Below are 19151 nucleotides of genomic sequence, written 5' to 3'. Positions count from 1 at the left end.
CAATAAAAAAAATGATCACTCTCACTCAGATATCATATGAACATGGCATAAGCCATGGAAAAGCAGAACATTTGCTTTAAAACTGCAAATGTTTCTCTCCATCCCATGGAAAAATGAGTAGGATTGCATGAAATTAGTTTTAAAACTGCAATATGTAACTTTTTAGGCAACCCGACAAAACTCACATAGAAATGAGAGTTATAGATATGTCATTCTCATTGAAAGCAAGTCTAAGAAGCAGTAGATCTGCTCTATGTGCACTATATCTATACTTCCCATTTTAAGTTGCATTTTTGCATCTTTTACTTTCGGTTTTGTATACCTGCTTCAAACAGCTGAAAATACAACATTTTTGGTTATGGAAAATATATTTCACAACGGTTTAGATGGTACAATAATTCTCTACACTATACTTGCTTGTTTTGTCATATTTTGTCATTATTTTGTCACACTGAATTTAGGCGAACTATAACAAATTTAGCAACCAGGAAATGGCAGCGCAATTTCTGCATAGTGCATCTTTAAAAACGGCAAAATGTTCTCTCCATCCTATGGCAAAAATGTGTAGAATAGCAGGAAATTCGTTTTAAAAACTGAAACACATTTTCTGCACAATGAGTAGAATTGTATGAAATTAGTTTTAAAACTGCAACATTTCTCTCCACCCCATGACAAAAAATATATATAATTGGAGGGCATTTATTTCAAAAATTATATTTTTTCGCTCCACTAGGTGTTGGGTAAAGGTCGCTGCATTACCCCCTTTCTTCTGGAGAGCATGTCCCTAAGCTTCTCTATACCAAGTCCCTCACGTGTAATTGCCTCTCCGATGGCCTCACTTGCGCCATTCCACTTCTGACACTAATGTAGCGAGTCCAGGGAGTAGCCCCGACTGGGACTTGAATGCAGGTCCAGTGACTGTCAAACCAACAGCTTAACAACACCTTAACCATTACACGAAGAGGTTTGGGAAACCCTGCCGTAAATGACCGACCATATCCGACAAAGCCCGAGAATGCTGGAGAACAATCTGTGTGTGAGAGCAAGGCAGAACGCTGCGCGCGAGCAAGAGAGAGGGGGATTAGTGTGCGTTCATGAGCGCTACGATCACTGCGCGAGGAACATCGGGTGAGCTACTGAGAGGAGAGGAGACATTCGGACACACATTGCTGCTATACTTGTAAAATATATGGACTAATTTAGCAGAACTGTCCATCCAGGTCCTATACATCTCAAGGATTATACTTGAAATTATTCCTGGTGTAGTTTATTACAGAGAGGACGCACGCACGGAATAGAGTGAGGTGGGCAGCGGAGCTGAGAAGGAAAGGAATTGTACTCTTTCTGAAGTGGTCGGGAGACCAAGTGGTTGCTATTTGCTAAGACAGAAATGCCAACGACCAGGGGACCTAGAGAGGGTGAGTTCTCGCTTGTCATATTCTATTGACAATGGTTGGGGTGTTTGAATGATCTATCACATGTTTTGTTGGAGTGGCGTGGACCGGATAGTATGGAACTGATGCTGAGGTGAAACTGCATCTTGTTGATAGGCTGATGATGACCACTGGTTTGAGATGTAACGTTAGGCTGGCTATTGATAAAGCATCATTTCGTCCTGTTGAAAAGTTATGTGCTCAGTATGAGCGGGATATTGTTTTTCTGGGTACTTCATGACATGCATCCAAATGTCCATTGATTCAGAGCTTGTTCGAGATCAATACGGCTGTATGCACGCCTCACAGGCAGGATCACCTGTCAAGCCGCGCTCCGCTCTGCTCACCCGTGGAACCTGTTACATAGACAAACAGGTTGGGTGAATTACATGATGGAGAGAGAGAAGGTGAATTAACCAAACACTAGCACTAAAAGCATTGTATCCGTTACCACAACATGGGGCATATAAATGATTTCAACAATTCCGTTTTAAATTAGCATAGTTGTTTGCGCAGTACTTGGCGTATGTATCGAATTTACTATTGGATAGGCTACCTATAACATGCTAATTAATATAATTGTCAAATCTTAGTAAACTATTTGTTAAGCTATAATGCATAGACTACATGAAGGTCATTATTGTAGCCCACAAATCCGGCGTCCACAATCAGCAAATTAATTGTTTATAGATCCATAGAAACAAGGGTCTGTGCAAACTAGTGTTGGTGATGGAACGGACGGTTAGGCTACGCGTCGATCTATTTCAGATTGTTTGCAAACTATGGATGATAGCCTGACTGTCATTGCTTTATTAATCACAATATATGTGTAACATGCGAATATGGAGATGCATGGGTCTATGGCGCTAAATAAGTTAATTTCAGTTATTTCTCATCAATCCACATTATGCATTATTTCCATAGCCCCAAGGTTATGTCATCAATGTTGGAATTTATTGGCCTGGCTCTTTCCCGCTGTCATTTGTGTACAATCAAATCTAATTTTTTAGAGCAGTTCAGAGTATATGCTCTAGCCTTGATCATTTTCAGATATACATTTTCCATCAGTTGAAAACAACCAGTGGTCCACACAGCATAACTAACACACAGCAAGTCTCTAGGGAGAGAGATTGGAGTTGAGGAGGAGAGTGCAACATCGTCTATTGGGTTTGACGCATTAATTCGCCTTTGAATCCAACTCGTCCTAGCTCTGTTTCTGTACTGTCTGCGTGACTTAGGCTACCTGGCTACACCTTTATGCAGAACCATTACAATATAAAAGTATGGGGTTGGACTCGCTATAGCGTGCATCATTAATTTTGCATTCATTTCGCCTTATAAGTTTTTAATGTCAGAGTTGTAAAATTGCAATGCCATTATTGTCGCATTATTATGACTGCTATGATCACGATATTTGACAATAATAATAATAATAATAATAATAATAATAATAATAATAATACTTCTAATGATAATAATATAGCACGTTTTTTAAAACTTATTAACAATTTGAATTTCTAGTAATTCCTGAATTTTTGCATTTGGCTTTTACTAGCCCACTGGTCACACACTGGTTGAATCAACGTTGTTTCCACGTAATTTCAATGAAATTACGTTGAACCAACGTGGATTAGACCTTGAACTGATGTCTCTGCCCAGTGGAATTTCATTGACTGAGTAATTAGATCTAATTTCTGTAGCTGTGTCTCTTCTCCCAATGCTCTAAAGTAGGAATCCCAGTGCCCCTTTATTTCAAAGTACACATACATTTAGAAGGAACAAGAATTTAAATCTAAATACAGGTATTCGTCTTAAAATCTTTCTCTGCGTGGCATATTCTTAAGGGAGCACTTCAAAAAATTGTTAGCTCTTAGTAAATTACATTTCATGTTACATCTCTCATGATAATTAGCCACCAATTATATGGTTATTTATGAGTCATTATTTGCATTTGTCCTTTTTAAGGACTCTCGAGTTGTATGTAGTAAGTAGATTCATGTAGATTCATGAGGGTGGACTACACTGCATACATTAGAATAGCATTGACTGTCGTTCTATGGAAAGGGGAAAAAAGGGAAAGGGGGATACCTAGTCAGTTGTACAACTGAATGCATTCAACTGAAATGTGTCTTCCGCATTTAACCCAACCCCTCTGAATCAGAGAGGTGCGGAGGGCTATAGGGCTGCAGAATCTGATATTGTATTTGAGAGGAGGCTGTTGCTCTGTGTGTGTGTGTGTGTATGTGTGTGTGTGTGTGTGTGTGTGTGTGTGTGTGTGTCTGTGAGAGAGAGAGACAGTAAAGGAGAGACAGAAAGAGCGAGAAGGGGAGTAGAGAGAGAGAACAAGCAGTGGAGTGGGATAAAGGGTGTGTGAGTGAGTCTTATTAGAGACAGCTAGGCTTTGGTGTGACGTGGCCAGTGCATCTGTTTGTGCCTCTGCCCTCAGCTAATGAGTTGCTGGCCCTGCTGGTGAGGCTGAGCCCTCACGGGTAAACAAAAGGCATATATTGCTGCCTGACAGACCATAATTACCACCGTTGTAACCACTCTCATCTCTACTCTCTCTCCACACACTCTCCAGCTCTCTCTCTCTATTCCTCTGTTGTAACCACTCCCCTCTCCTTACTCGCCATTCCTCCAGTTCACTCTGTCTAATCTGCTGTTCTCACAGTGGACCCCCCCCCTTCTCTCTCTCTCTCTCTCTCTCTCCATTCCTCTATTTTCACGAAGGACCACCCTTTCCTTCCCTTCCTTTCCCACTCTGCTCTCTTTGGGACCCTGACTCTCCCTGGCTCTCCTTGGCTCTGTGCCCATGTTCACTCGTGCTTTCTACATTAATAAATGGTGTTTCATTTTGGGGATGAGCGCAAGAGTAAACATATTAGTGGGGAGGACCAGCGGATTTTGTCCCTCCTGTCTCGGCACACTACAACCAGCCAGGGCACGATGACGTAGTGTCGCTGTAGCAGTTAGCCACAGAATGCTGATGGGGTGGAGCTGCTAGCTCGTCATCAGAGAAATCAACCATTTTGTATCAGTGGTGGTTGCATGATAAAAACTACTTGGACGGCAATGCTTCCCACAGTTGTCCTTTGGGTGGTGGACCATTCTTGATATACACAGGCAACTGTTGAGCGTGAAAAACCCAGCAGTGTTGCAGTTCTTGACACAAACAGGTGCGCCTGGCACCTACTACCATACGACGTTCAAAGGCACTTAAATATTTTGTCTTGCCCATTCACCTCTGAATGGTACACATACACAATCCATATCTCAATATTCTCAAGGCTTAAAAATCCTTCTTTAATTAACCTGTCTCCTCCCCTTCATCTACACTGATTGAAGTGGATTTAACAAGAGACATCAATCAAGGATCATAGCTTTCACCTGGATTCACCTGGTCAGTCTCATGGAAAGAGCAGGTGTTCTTAATGTTTTGTACACTCAGTGTTCATCCCATGGCAAAATGAGTGGCTTTTTTTGCCTAATACATCCAATGGTACACAGTATGCATGAGTTCTATAGTCATGTTGATATTGATTGTGTGTGAATGTTTTGCTTTGAAGTTCAATAGACAGAAACTGATCTACTTTGACATTTAAAATGATAGTCAGCATACATTCCATATGCACAGTACATACAATACCACGCTTTGCAAGTCTAATATTGATATTTCACTTGAGGGCATATTGCATCTTTAAAGAACTCACTCCATGGTGCAACTCTCCAAGTCAGTATTAAAATAGTTTTTGATACTCGGTCTGCCTCATATCGAAGTCATTATTTGCTTAGCCACAGTGGACCGGGTTCTCTGCTTGGTAGCTGTCCAGGCTTATCAAGGCTGAACTGGAATAAGACATTTACGCTGAATGCGTCCCAAATGGCACCCTATTCCCTACAAAGTGCACTACTTTTGACCAGACCCCTATAGGCCCTAGTCAAAAGTAGTGCACTATAAAGAGAATAGGGTGCCATTTCTCCACAATGGAACAGTAACAGAGTTGCTCTGGGTTTTCAATTACACCGGCCCATTGTTTGCTGTTCGACCAGCAATAGGCTACAGGGTCTGGCTGTAGCCAGTTTTTGTTTCATCTCGTCACACGTTAAGGGCAAGATCCTATCAGCCACAACCACAGACCTAAGTGTGTCCCAAATGGCACTGTATAGGAAATAAGGTGCTGTTTGGGACACATCCCTACAGGCTATGATTCCCCCACATTGATACCAAGGCAATTGGCCCTGTATCTAATACTACACTTTGTACAGTGGGGAAAAAAAGTATTTAGTCAGCCACCAATTGTGCAAGTTCTCCCACTTAAAAAGATGAGAGAGGCCTGTAATTTTCATCATAGGTACACGTCAACTATGACAGACAAATTGAGAAAAAAAATCCTGAAAATCACATTGTAGGATTTTTAATGAATTGATTTGCAAATTATGGTGGAAAATAAGTATTTGGTCACCTACAAACAAGCAAGATTTCTGGCTCTCACAGACCTGTAACTTCTTCTTTAAGAGGCTCCTCTGTCCTCCACTCGTTACCTGTATTAATGGCACCTGTTTGAACTTGTTATCAGTATAAAAGACACCTGTCCACAACCTCAAACAGTCATACTCCAAACTCCACAATGGCCAAGCCCAAAGAGCTGTCAAAGGACACCAGAAACAAAATTGTAGACCTGCACCAGGCTGGGAAGACTGAATCTGTAATAGGTAAGCAGCTTGGTTTGAAGAAATCAACTGTGGGAGCAATTATTAGGAAATGGAAGACATACAAGACCACTGATAATCTCCCTCGATCTGGGGCTCCACACAAGATCTCACCCCGTGGGGTCAAAATGATCACAAGAACGGTGAGCAAAAATCCCAGAACCACACAGGGGGACCTAGTGAATGACCTGCAGAGAGCTGGGACCAAAGTAACAAAGCCTACCATCAGTAACACACTACGCCGCCAGGGACTCAAATCCTGCAGTGCAAGACGTGTCCCCCTGCTTAAGCCAGTACATGTCCAGGCCCGTCTGAAGTTTGCTAGAGGGCATTTGGATGATCCAGAAGAGGATTGGGAGAATGTCATATGGTCAGATGAAACCAAAATATAACTTTTTGGTAAAAACTCAACTCGTCATGTTTGGAGTACAAAGAATGCTGAGTTGCATCCAAAGAACACCATACCTACTGTGAAGCATGGGGGTGGAAACATCATGCTTTGGGGCTGTTTTTCTGCAAAGGGACCAGGACGACTGATCCGTGTAAAGGAAAGAATGAATGGGGCCATGTATCGTGAGATTTTGAGTGAAAACCTCCTTCCATCAGCAAGGGCATTGAAGATGAAACGTGGCTGGGTCTTTCAGCATGACAATGATCCCAAACACACCGCCCGGGCAACGAAGGAGTGGCTTCGTAAGAAACATTTCAAGGTCCTGGAGTGGCCTAGCCAGTCTCCAGATCTCAAACCCATAGAAAATCTTTGGAGGGAGTTGAAAGTCTGTGTTGCCCAGCGACAGCCCCAAAACATCACTGCTCTAGAGGAGATCTGCATGGAGGAATGGGCCAAAATACCAGCAACAGTGGGTGAAAACCTTGTGAAGACTTACAGAAAACGTTTGACCTGTGTCATTGCCAACAAAGGGTATATAACAAAGTATTGAGAAACTTTAGTTATTGACCAAATACTTATTTTCCACCATAATTTGCAAATAAATTCATTAAAAATCCTACAATATGATTTTCTGGAGAAAAAAAATCTAATTTTGTCTGTCATAGTTGATGTGTACCTATGATGAAAATTACAGGCCTCTCTCATCTTTTTAAGTGGGAAAACTTGCACAATTGGTGGCTGACTAAATACTTTTTTTCCCCACTGTATGTGGTCTGTCACTTTGTTTTCTGTCTGTGTTCTCAGGATGGATGTTAGTGGATTGATTTTAGTAAAGTCAATGTCATTAAACAGAATACATTTAATTAAAACTGCTCTCTTTGTGACTCCGAGGCCTGTGGGTAATAGATGGAAATAATTCTAAGTAAATTGGGATCACTGTCACAACAATATCCAATAGTGTTTTCTATTCAATTCAACACAGGTACATTTATTTTCATTTTATTTTATTTGAACCTTTTTGGTAGCCTGGTCTCACATCAGTTTGTGCTCTTAACTCCACTGCGGTGATTGGTATGACAATGAGTGACAAGAATTTGGCATGATGGTGTCACGACTTCCTCCGAAGCTGCCTCCTCTCCTGATTCGGGCAGGCTTCGGCGTACTTCGTCACCGGCCTTTTAGCCACTTCCGCTCCTCATCTCATCATTCCATTTGTTTTGTCTATTACACACACCTGGTTCATATCCCCTCATCAGTACTTGTATAAGTGTTCCCTCTCCCCCTTGTCCTTGTGTGTGATTGTTTATTGTGAGGAGAGTGTAGCTCGGTTGAGCTCCGTGTATTTTGTATTGCCGGGGTATTTTTCCCCATGTGTTTTGCGCACTGGACTGTTTGACGCATTTCTGCGTAACTCTGTATTCCGGAAAAAAATCTGTATTCTGTGATTTACCCTCCTGCACCTGACTTCTTCAAATCACCCATCACAGAATCACACACCCGCCATGGAGTCAGCAGGAGAGGAGCGCATGCCTGGAGTCGTGGCACGGGTCCAGGAGCATTCGACGATGCTAGCCAGCTTGGGAGAAGCGATGGATCAGGTTCTCCAGGTCGTCCAACGCCTGGAGAGGAGAGGACCCGATCTGTCGGGACCAGCTGGGTGACCGGATCCAGCCACCCACACATACACCAGCACCCAGAGGGATCCATATATCTCGACCACGGGATTTCGACGGGAGTTTTTACGTCCCTCCACTTCGCCCGCCTCCTCAAGTTTCTTTTTTGGGAAGAAGAAAGACGGAGGTCTGCGCCCTTGTATTGATTACCGATCACTGAACAAGGGGACGATACAATTTAGTTATCCTTTACCCCTCATTCCATCTGTGATCGAGTCAATGCATGGGGCGCGCTTCTTCACAAAATTAGATCTCCAGAGTGCGTACAACCTGGTGCGTGTCTGACAGGGGGACGAGTGGAAGACAGTATTCAGCACAACCACGGGGCATTACGAATACCTGGTGATGCCTTACGGTTTGATGAATGCTCCATCTGTCTTCCAGTCCTTTGTGAACGAGGTGTTTCAGGACATGCTTGGTCGCAGTGTAGTGGTCTACATCGATGACATTCTGGTGTATTCCACTACATGTGCCGAGCATGTGTCCCTGGTTCGCAAAGTGCTGGCCGGACTGTTGGAACATGACCTTTATGCCAAGGCAGAAAAGTGTCTGTTTTTCCAACAGTCCGTCTCCTTCCTCGGATATCGTATTACCACCTCAGGTGTGGAGATGGAGGGAGATCACATTTCAGCCGTGCGTAATTGGCCGACTCCAACCACAGTAAAGGAGGTGCAGCGCTTTATTGGCTTTGCCAACTACTATCGGAGGTTTATCCGGGGCTTTGGCAAGGTCCCAGCTCCCATCATATCTCTGTTGAAGGATGGGCCGTCCCGACTCCGCTGGTCTGCTGAGGCTGACAGGGCCTTCAGTAACCTGAGGGGTCTGCTCACCTCAGCCCCAGTACTGGCCCACCCCAATCCATCACTACCGTTCGTAGTGGAGGTGGATGTGTCCGAGGTAGGGATAGGCGCGGTCCTATCTCAATGCACGGGCACGCCACCCAAGCTCTGCCCCTGTGCCTTCTTCTCCAAGAAGCTCAGCCCGGCAGGGGAGAACTACAGCGTTGGTGATCGGGAGCTGTTGGCAGTTGTCCGAGCCCTGACCGCGTGGAGGCACTGGCTCGAAGGGGCGAAACACCCTTTCCTCGTCTGGATGGACCACCATAACCTGGAGTACATCCGGGCAGCGAGGAGGCTGAACCCTCGCCAGGCCAGGTGGGCCCTATTCTTCAACCGGTTTGATTTTACACTATCATACGGATATAGAGCAGGCGTTACGCACAGAGCCATCTCCACCTCAGTGTCCAGCTTGGCTCCAGTACGTGCCTGCTCTTGTCCGTGACCGTCTGATCTACTGGGCACACACGTCCCCCTCCTCTGGTCACCCAGGTACCGGTCGTACAGTGCGCTGCCTGACCGGAAAGTACTGGTGGCCTACCTTGGCTAGGGACGTGAGGGTGTATGTCTCCTCCTGCTCGGTGTACGCCCAGAGTAAGGCACCTAGGCACCTCCCAGCGGGTAAGTTACATCCTTTACCAGTTCCACAACAGCCATGGTCCCACCTGAGTATTGATTTCCTTGCTGATCTTCCCCTCTCTCAAGGTAACACCACCATCCTGGTCGTTGTGGACCGCTTTTCCAATGCCGGCCACCTCCCTCCTCTGCCCGGTCTCTCCACGACCCTGCAGACTGCGAAGGCCCTGTTCACACACGTCTTCCGGCACTATGGGGTACCAGAGGACATAGTGTCTGACCGGGGTCCCCAGTTCACATCCAAGGTCTGGAAGGCGTTCATGGAACGTCTTGGGGTCTCGGTCAGCCTGACCTGTGGTTTCCACCCTGAGTCTTAAGGGCAGGTGGAACGGGTGAATCAGGATGTGGGTAGGTTCCTGCGGTCCTACTTCCAGGACCGGCCGGGGGAGTAGTCGTTGTTCTTGCCATGGGCCGAATATGCCCAGAACTCTCTCCGTCACTCCTCCACTAACCTAACGCCATTCCAATGTGTTTTAGGTTATCAACCGGTTCTGACACTGTGGCACCAGAGCCAGACCGAGGCTCCTGCGGTGGATGACTTGTTTCGGCGTGCGGAGGAGACGTGGAATGCTGCTCACGTCCACCTCCAGCACGCCGTGCGTCATCAGAAGGCCAACGCTGACCGCCACCGCAGTGAGGCCCCGGTCTTTGTACCGGGTGATTGGGTCTGGCTCTCGACCCGGAATCTGCCCCTCCGCCTGCCCTGCCGGAAGCTGAACCCGCGGTTTGTGGGGCCGTTCAAAGTCCTGAGGAGGATAAACGAGGTTACCTATAGGTTATTACTCCCGCCAAATTATCTTATTAACCCCTCGTTCCATGTGTCTCTCCTCAGGCCGGTGGTGGCTGGTCCGCTCCAGGAGTCTGAGGTGCGGGAGGTCCCTCCGCCTCCTCTGGACATCGTGGGGGCCCCGGCATACTCCGTCCGTTCCATCCTGGATTCGAGGTGTCGGGTGGGGGGCCTTCAGTACCTCGTGGAGTGGGAGGGGTACGGTCCGGAGGAGCGGTGCTGAGTCCCGGTGAGGGATATCCTCGATCCCTCCCTGTTGCGGGATTTCCACCGGCTCCATCCGGCTCGCCATGCTCCGCGTCCTCCTGGCCGTCCCCGAGGCCGGTGTCGGTGCGCTGCTGGAGCTGCGCGTCAAGGGGGGTTACTGTCACGACTTCCGCCGAAGCTGCCTCCTCTCCTTGTTCGGGCAGGCTTCGGCATTCGTTGTCACCGGCCTTCTAGCCACTGCCGCTCCTCATCTCATCATTCCATTTGTTTTGTCTTGTTTATTACACACACCTGGTTCATATCCCCTTATCAGTACTTATATAAGTGTTCCCTCTGCCCCGTTGTCCTTGTGTATGATTGTTTATTGTGAGGAGAGTGTACCTCGGTTGAGCTCCGTGTATTTTGTATTGCTGGGGTATTTTTCCCCGTGTGCCTGTTTAGTTCCAGTACGCCTGTTTTGCGCACTGGACTGTTTGACGCATTTCTGTGTAACTCTGTATTCCGGAATAAATTCTGTATTCTGTGATTTACCCTCCTGCGCCAATCACCCATCACAGATGGCGCAAACAGACTGGCACTCAGGCTACATTTTTGGTGTGTATAGCAGGCTTTTGCTGTATCGCTCTCTGGCTCCGTCCCACCTGTTGAGAAGACAATTTCTGCACTTTGAAGTGAAACACTGTCAGCTAAAGGAGGAGGAGGAGGAGGATGAAGAGGAGGACACTTATACTTTGTAGTTTTAGCTATGACATTTTAAATGTTATAACAGCGGAAGCTTTTGCGTTGTTGAAATGTTGGTATTTGTTTTGATCATTGAGCAGCCGAAAGGTAATGCTTGCATTGTTCAACCTGCAGGGTTGCTTTAGGATGTAGAGCATAGAGGAGGATGGTTGACATGTTGTTGATTCAGTTGATTTTCCTGCCCTCCTCTCATGTTACTTTATAAAAGTTGCTGCAGCGAAGCCTTATAACTAGGCAGGTCTGTCATTCTATTCTCTATTTTCCCACCTGCCTGTCAGTCCTTCTACAAATAGGCAGGAATCCCCTCAATGAGCCCAGAGAGAGCGAGAGAGCGAGAGAGAGAGAGAGAGAGAGAGACAGACAGACAGACAGACAGACAGACAATTAAACAGCTGCACCATTGAGAGCATCTTGACTGGCTGCATCACTGCTTGGTATGGCAACTGCTTGGCATCCGACCTCAAGGCGCTACAGAGGGTAGTGCGGATGGCCCAGTACATCACTGGGGCCGAGCTCCCTGCCATCCAGGACCAGAAATATACCAGGCGGTGTCAGAGGAAGGCCCTAAAAGCCACCCAAGTCATAGACTGTTCTCTCTGCTACCGCACAGCAAGCGGTACCGATGCACCAAGTCTGGAACCAGCAAGACCCTGAACAGCTTCTACCCACAAGCCATATGACTGCTAAATAGTTAGTTAAATAGTTAACCAAATAGCTACCCGGACTATCTGCATTGACCCTTTTTGCAATAACGTTTTTACTTATCACATACTCTGCTGCTACTGTTAAGTATCTGTCACTTTATTCCTAGTTATATGTACATATCTACCTCAATTACCTCGTACCCCTGCACATCGACTCAGTACTGGTACCCCTTGTATATACCCAAGTTATCATTACTCATTGTGTATCTATTATTACTTTTATTATTACGTGTTTTATTTTTCTACTATTTGTCTATTTTCTTTCTCTCTGCATCGTTGGAAAGGGCCGGTAGGTAAGCATTTCACTGTTAGTCTACACCTGTTGTTTACGAAGCATGTGACAAATAAATATGAGATTTTATTTGAATTGCAACATAATCCTTTACCATCTGTGAATACAGAACTGTCAGTTTCGTTGTTGTTGTCAATACTTGAAGACGGTTAGCATGTGTTTACATGGTTAGATAAAATGAGGAACTAACTAATTGCTGTCCTTCCTGGGAGACCACCGTGTGTAATTAACATCTGAGAGGAAACAGATAAAAGCATACTGCTGTTCTAAATTGCAATTTAACGCTTAATTTCACATTGATGTTTATTTAGAAGAGCACTTATCTAGAGTCATATCCATCTCCCATTAGAATATACTTTAGTAATACTCAAGTGAAATACTGTACCTCCACTTTATGAGAAGGAATAAATAAAGGCAGGTGTCTTGTGTCCACAGGCTTTGTATAAAAGCATCCACTAGTGTACAAAAAATATTGAGTTGCACCCCCTTATGTCCTCAGAACAGCCTCAATTCGTCGGGGCATAGACTCTACAAGGTCTCAAAAGCGTTCCACAGGGATGCTGGCACATGTTGACTTCAATGCTTCCCACAGTTGTGTCAAGTTGGCTGGATGTTCTTTGGGTTGTGGAACATTCTTGATACACATGGAAACTGTTGAGCATGAAAACCCCAGCATGGTTGCAGTTCTTGACACACTCAAATCAGTACGCCTGGCACTTACTACCATACCCTGTTCAAAGGCACTTAAATATTTTGTCTTGCCCATTCACCCTCTGAATGGCACACATACACAATCCATGTCTCAATTGTCTCAAGGCTTAAAAATCCTTCTTTAACCTGTCTCCTCCCCTTCATCTACACTGATTGAAGTGGATTTAACAGGTGACATCAATAAGGGATCATAGCTTTCACCTGGATTCACCTGGTCAGTCTATGTCATGGAAAGAGCAGGTGTTCCTAATGTTTTGTGCACTCAGTGTATATCTTGTTGTTTGGCTTGTGCCAATGCGACATGGATTCAATGTTTTGACACTTTTTTCATCCGACAATGGATTTTACTATTCAATTTTTCAACACTGTCAACTGTCAAGGGCTCTCTATCCGTACCATATGTCTCTACAGTACTAACAAGCACCCCAATGTGAAAGTGTCAATGGCATCAGAGTAAAAGCTAGCTGCACTTCAGGCCTGTACTGTATTGTACTGTATGTGAGTGTTGTAGCATCATTTACTGCGGGTCTTTTGGATGTGAGGCACTTCACCACTGACTTGGACATCATCCCATTTAGATTATGTCACCAGTGGTACTCCCCCATAGGATTTTGGTCAAGCCATCATCAAATTTACTAACCAGCCTTTAGATTCCACTGGAAAAGGTTAGCAGTTTAGCACAAATAGATGTTTTCTTCTTCTTCATGAAGATTGTTTTCTATTCCTTGCCAGAGATTTGTGCTACCTACCATGTGGTACCTCATACTGTCAATACAGGATGGAATCCAGAAACAGAGCAAGCCAAATGAGCTGGCTGTATGCTAGTAGAACTGAACCTCATATTCTTGACAGTTGAACATGGTAGCTGTGGCAACTACATGGACCTAACAGAAATATTTATTGTAGCTGCTTCAGTGCTAGTTAAAAATCACCCACAAGTTTTGTTCTACACAACAGAGACAGAGAAATGTCAATATCTCATTTGTGAAAATATGCCTCCTGCTATTATGTTAGATATACAGTATGATAATAATAGAATTGGATGTATGATTTATGTCAAATGTAAAGCAAATGTTTGTCACTTTATCATTAATCCACTGTCCACCTCTTACAATATATCAATTTCATCAATCTAGTATGTTGCCACTGCCAGAGTCATTTTAGGATACATTACTTAGATTCCATTTGTGAGCATGTTGTTTTCCCTTTAGGAAGGTCCAGTCCAGAAAGCCATGGTCCTGATTAGATTGTCTGACACAGTAATGAGAGTCTAATGACTCTCCCATTTGTTTAGAGTCTGTCTGCGAGGTCCTCTCTCTCTGTAATCTAGCCACAAGGACAGACTCAGCTTGTGTCCCAAATGGCACCCTATTTCCTATAAATAGTGCACTACTTTAGACCAGGGCACAGACCCAGTGTTAATTTTGGCACTCTTTTTTTAGATTTAGTCTAGTCTTAATCATTTTGACTAAAATATCATTACGTCTTAGTCACATTTTTGTCATTTGAATAATGATTTAGTCTAGTTATTGTCAAAATGACGAAAACATTGGGCCATTTTAGTGAACTAAATGCCTTTTCGTTTTAGTCTAATTTTAGTCATATCATATTTGTATTGCCTCATTAACCTATAGTAAACATAAATAACTGACTTCCACGTGCACAAATAGATATAGCCTTGTTCTACCAACATATTGTTCTGCATAACATTCTATTCTCTTCTCAACAGCAGAAATCTGACAAACATATATAGCAATATATCAGAATTATCTGTCCATTACATACACAACAAACAGACACAGAAGTGCAGAGAGAAAGAGAGAGAGAGAGAGAGAGAGAGAGAGAGAGAGAGAGAGAGAGAGAGAGAGAGAGAGAGAGAGAGAGAGAGAGAACAATCACCAGATTGTGCCGCAAAGTACTATGGGTTGCACCTCCATCACACCATTGTTATCAACGTTCCACAGACGCCGCAGCCACATTGATGTCCAGAAGTAGTACAGGGGCAAATGACTTTTAACAGGAGCTAATGACTTTTGCCCAGTGTTGTAGTCAGGTCACTAAACCTCGAGTCCGATTGAGTCCCAAGTCCCCTGTGCTCGAGTCTGAGTCCATGTCCGAGTCACCAATGGTCGAGTCACAAGTCGAGTCCCTATGGCCAGAGGCGTCATGCCCATAGGGGGAACAGGGGCACGTGCCGCCTCAGATTTTAAAATATATATATATATATATATATTTTTTTTTATAAATGTTTGTTGTTGTTGTTTCTCTGTAATACTAATAGACACCTAGCAATTTTATGAAGTTGGCTGTAGCTAGCCCAGATAGGTTCCCGATCTCCCAACCTCATAACTAGCTACCAAGAAGCCATTTCAGGCTATCAATCAAGTTAGAGTAGTTGCTTGTCTAACTATCTTAGCTGGCATGCCTGCTGGCAAGGTTGGTCAACTTTAGAAAAGCAGGCAATAAAGAAAACAACGTAGCACCGGTATTATTAGTCATATCTTTTGAATGGTAGCCTAAGGGCTAGAAATCTAACCGTTTTCTCTGAGGATAAGAGGGAGACTTGGCTACGTTGGCTACAGAACCGGTGCTGGAGCATGTCTGCCTGTCTGCCCACACTCATCGCTTGACCATCTCTCAGTCAATCTTCCACAAATAAACACTATGATGTCATTGGGTTGGGTGTTTGATATTTGTCATTTATCAGTGTTCTGGCTGGATAGATCCACCACCTGTGGCCTGCAGTTTAAGGTACTATTGTGGATACAGACAGGCAAACCCAGCGATGGTGATGGTCTGTCTGTTATACGAGGGGTTTGATGGCGCTCTCCTTTGACATGATCTAGATAAGTGTTGTGTGGTGTGTGTGACCAAATCAAATCAAATCAAATGTTTATTTGCCACATGCGCCGAATACAACAGGTGTAGACATTACCGTGAAATGCTTACTTACAGCCCTTAACCAACAATGCATTTATTTTTTAATAAAAAAGTAAAATAAAACAACAACAACAAAAAAGTGTTGAGGAAAAAAAGAGCAGAAGTAAAATAAAATAACAGTAGGGAGGCTATATACAGGGGGGTACCGATGCAGAGTCAATGTGCGGGGGCACCGGCTAGTTGAGGTAGTTGAGGTAATATGTACATGTGGGTAGTGTTAAAGTGACTATGCATAAATAATTAACAGAGTAGCAGCAGCGTAAAAAGATGGGGTGGGGGTGGGGGGGGGCAGTGCAAATAGTCTGGGTAGCCATGATTAGCTGTTCAGGAGTCTTATGGCTTGGGGGTAGAAGCTATTGAGAAGCCTTTTGGACCTAGACTTGGCGCTCCGGTACCGCTTGCCGTGCGGTAGCAGAGAGAACAGTCTATGACTAGGGTGGCTGGAGTCTTTAATAATTTTGAGGGCCTTCCTCTGACACCGCCTGGTATAGAGGTCCTGGATGGCAGGAAGCTTGGCCCCAGTGATGTATTGGGCCGTACGCACTACCCTCTGTAGTGCCTTGCGGTCGGAGGCTGAGCAGTTGCCATACCAGGCGGTGATGCAACCAGTCAGGATGCTCTCGGTGGTGCAGCTGTATAACTTTTTGAGGATCTGAGGACCCATGCCAAATCTTTTCAGTCTCCTGAGGGGGAATAGGCTTTGTCGTGCCCTCTTCACGACTGTCTTGGTGTGTTTGGACCATGATAGTTTGTTGGTGATGTGGACGCCAAGGAACTTGAAGCTCTCAACCTGGTCCACTACAGCCCCGTTGATGAGAATGGGGGCGTGCTCAGTCCTCTTTTTTTCCTGTAGTCCACAATCATCTCCTTTGTCTTGGTCATGTTGAGGGAGAGGTTGTTATCCTGGCACCACACGGCCAGGTCTCTGACCTCCTCCCTATAGGCTGTCTCATCGTTGTCGGTGATCAGGCCTACCACTGTTGTGTCGTCGGCAAACTTAAAGATGGTGTTGGAGTCGTGCCTGTCCATGCAGTCATGGGTGAACAGGGAGTACAGGAGGGGACTGAGCACGCACCCCTGAGGGGCCCCCGTGTTGAGGATCAGCGTGGCAGATGTGTTGTTACCTACCCTTACCACCTGGGGGCGGCCTGTCTGGAAGTCCAGGATCCTTAGCTTAGTGATGAGCTTTGAGGGCACTATGGTGTTGAACGCTGAGCTGTAGTCAATGAATAGCATTCTCACGTAGGTGTTCCTCTTGTCCAGGTGGGAAAGGGCAGTGTGGAGTGCAATAGAGATTGCATCATCTGTGGATCTGTTGGGGCGGTATGCAAATTGGAGTGGGTCTAGGGTTTCTGGGATAATGGTATTGATGTGAGCCATGACCAGCCTTTCAAAGCACTTCATGGCTACAGACGTCAGTGCTATGGGTCGGTAGTCATTTAGGCAGGTTATCTTAGTCTCCTTGGGCACGGGGACTATGGTGGTCTGCTTGAAACATGTTGGTATTACAGACTCAGTCAGGGACATGTTGAAAATATTGGTTGAAGACACTTGCCAGTTGGTCAGCACATGCTCGGAGTACACGTCCTGGTAATCCGTCTGGCCCTGCGGCCTTGTAAATGTTGACCTGCTTAAAAGTCTTACTCACATCGGCTATGGAGAGCGTGATCACATAGTCATCTGGAACAGCTGGTGTTCTCATGCTTGCTTGCCTTGAAGCGAGCATAGAAGTGGTCTAGCTCGTCTGGTAGGCTTGTGTCACTGGGCAACTCGCGGCTGTGCTTCCCTTTGTAGTCTGTAATAGTTTTCAAGCCCTGCCACATCCGACGAGCGTCAGAGCCGGTGTAGTACGATTCAATCTTAGTCCTGCATTGACTATTTGCCTGTTTGATGGTTCGTCGGAGGGCATAGCAGGATTTCTTATAAGTGTCCGGGTTAGAGTCCCGCTCCTTGAAAGCGGCAGCTCTACCCTTTAGCTCAGTGCAGATGTTGCCTGTAATCCATGGCTTCTGGTTGGGGTATGTACGTACGGTCACTGTGGGGACGACGTCATTGATGCACTTATTTATGAAGCCAGTGACAATGTGGTGTACTCCTCAATGCTATCTGAAGAATCCCGGAAAATGTTCCAGTCTGTGCTAGCAAAACAGTCCTGTAGCTTAGCATCTGCGTCATCTGACCACCTTTTTATTAACCAAGTCACTGGTGCTTCCCGCTTTAGTTTTTGCTTATAAGCAGGAATCAGGAGGATAGAGTTATGGTCAGATTTGCCAAATGGAGGGCGAGGGAGAGCTTTGTATGCGTCTCTGTGTGTGGAGTAAAGGTGGTCTAGAGTTTTTTTTCCTCTGGTTGCACATTTAACATGCTGGTAGAAATTAGGTAGAACGGATTTAAGTTTCCCTGCATTAAAGTCCCCGGCCACTAGGAGCACTGCCTCTGGATGAGCGTTTTCCTGTTTAGTTATGGCCTTATACAGCTCATTGAGTGCAATCTTAATGCCAGCATTGGTTTGTGGTGGTAAATAGACAGCTATGAAAAATATAGATGAAAACTCTTTTGGTAAATAGTGTGGTCTACAGCTTATCATAAGCTGTATCATACTCTACCTCAGGCAAGACTTCCTTAGTATTTGATTTTGTGCACCAGCTGTTGTTTACAAATATACACAGACCGCCTCCCCTTGTCTTACCGGAGTCAGCCTTTCTATCCTGCCGATGTAGCGTATAGCCCGCTAGCTGTATGTTGTCCATGTCGTTATTCAGCCACGACTCGGTGAAACATAAGATATTACAGTTTTTAATGTCCCGTTGGTAGGATAACCGTAATCTTAGGTCATCTAATTTATTTTCAAATGATTGAAGATTGGCTAATAGGATTGATGGAAGAGGCAGTTTACTCGCTCGCCGTCGGATCCTTACAAGGCACCCCGACCTACGTCCACGATATCTCCGTCTCTTTCTCCTGCGAATGACGGGGATTTGGGCCTTGTCGGGTGTCTGTAGGATATCCTTCGCGTCCAACTCATTGAAGAAGAAATCTTTGTCCAATACGAGGGGTGAGTAATCGCTGTCCTGATATCCAGAAGCTCTT

At 45.1% G+C, this 19151-nt stretch overlaps 1 protein-coding gene across 1 annotated transcript in view; it reads left to right on the top strand.

The window, feature by feature from the left end:
• Positions 1-1058: 1058 nt before the first annotated feature.
• ptprfa (protein tyrosine phosphatase receptor type Fa) overlaps positions 1059-19151 on the top strand; it is a 331026-nt gene continuing 312933 nt past the window's right edge. Inside the window, exon 1 of the mRNA XM_045205467.1 lies at positions 1059-1418. The gene's annotated coding sequence lies outside the window, so the exon portion shown is untranslated. The remainder of the gene's footprint in view (positions 1419-19151) is intronic.

The sequence above is a fragment of the Coregonus clupeaformis genome, chromosome 20 (assembly GCF_020615455.1).
Source record: "Coregonus clupeaformis isolate EN_2021a chromosome 20, ASM2061545v1, whole genome shotgun sequence".
Taxonomy (NCBI): Eukaryota; Metazoa; Chordata; class Actinopteri; order Salmoniformes; family Salmonidae; genus Coregonus; species Coregonus clupeaformis.
This window is presented reverse-complemented; position numbering and strand designations above follow the sequence as displayed.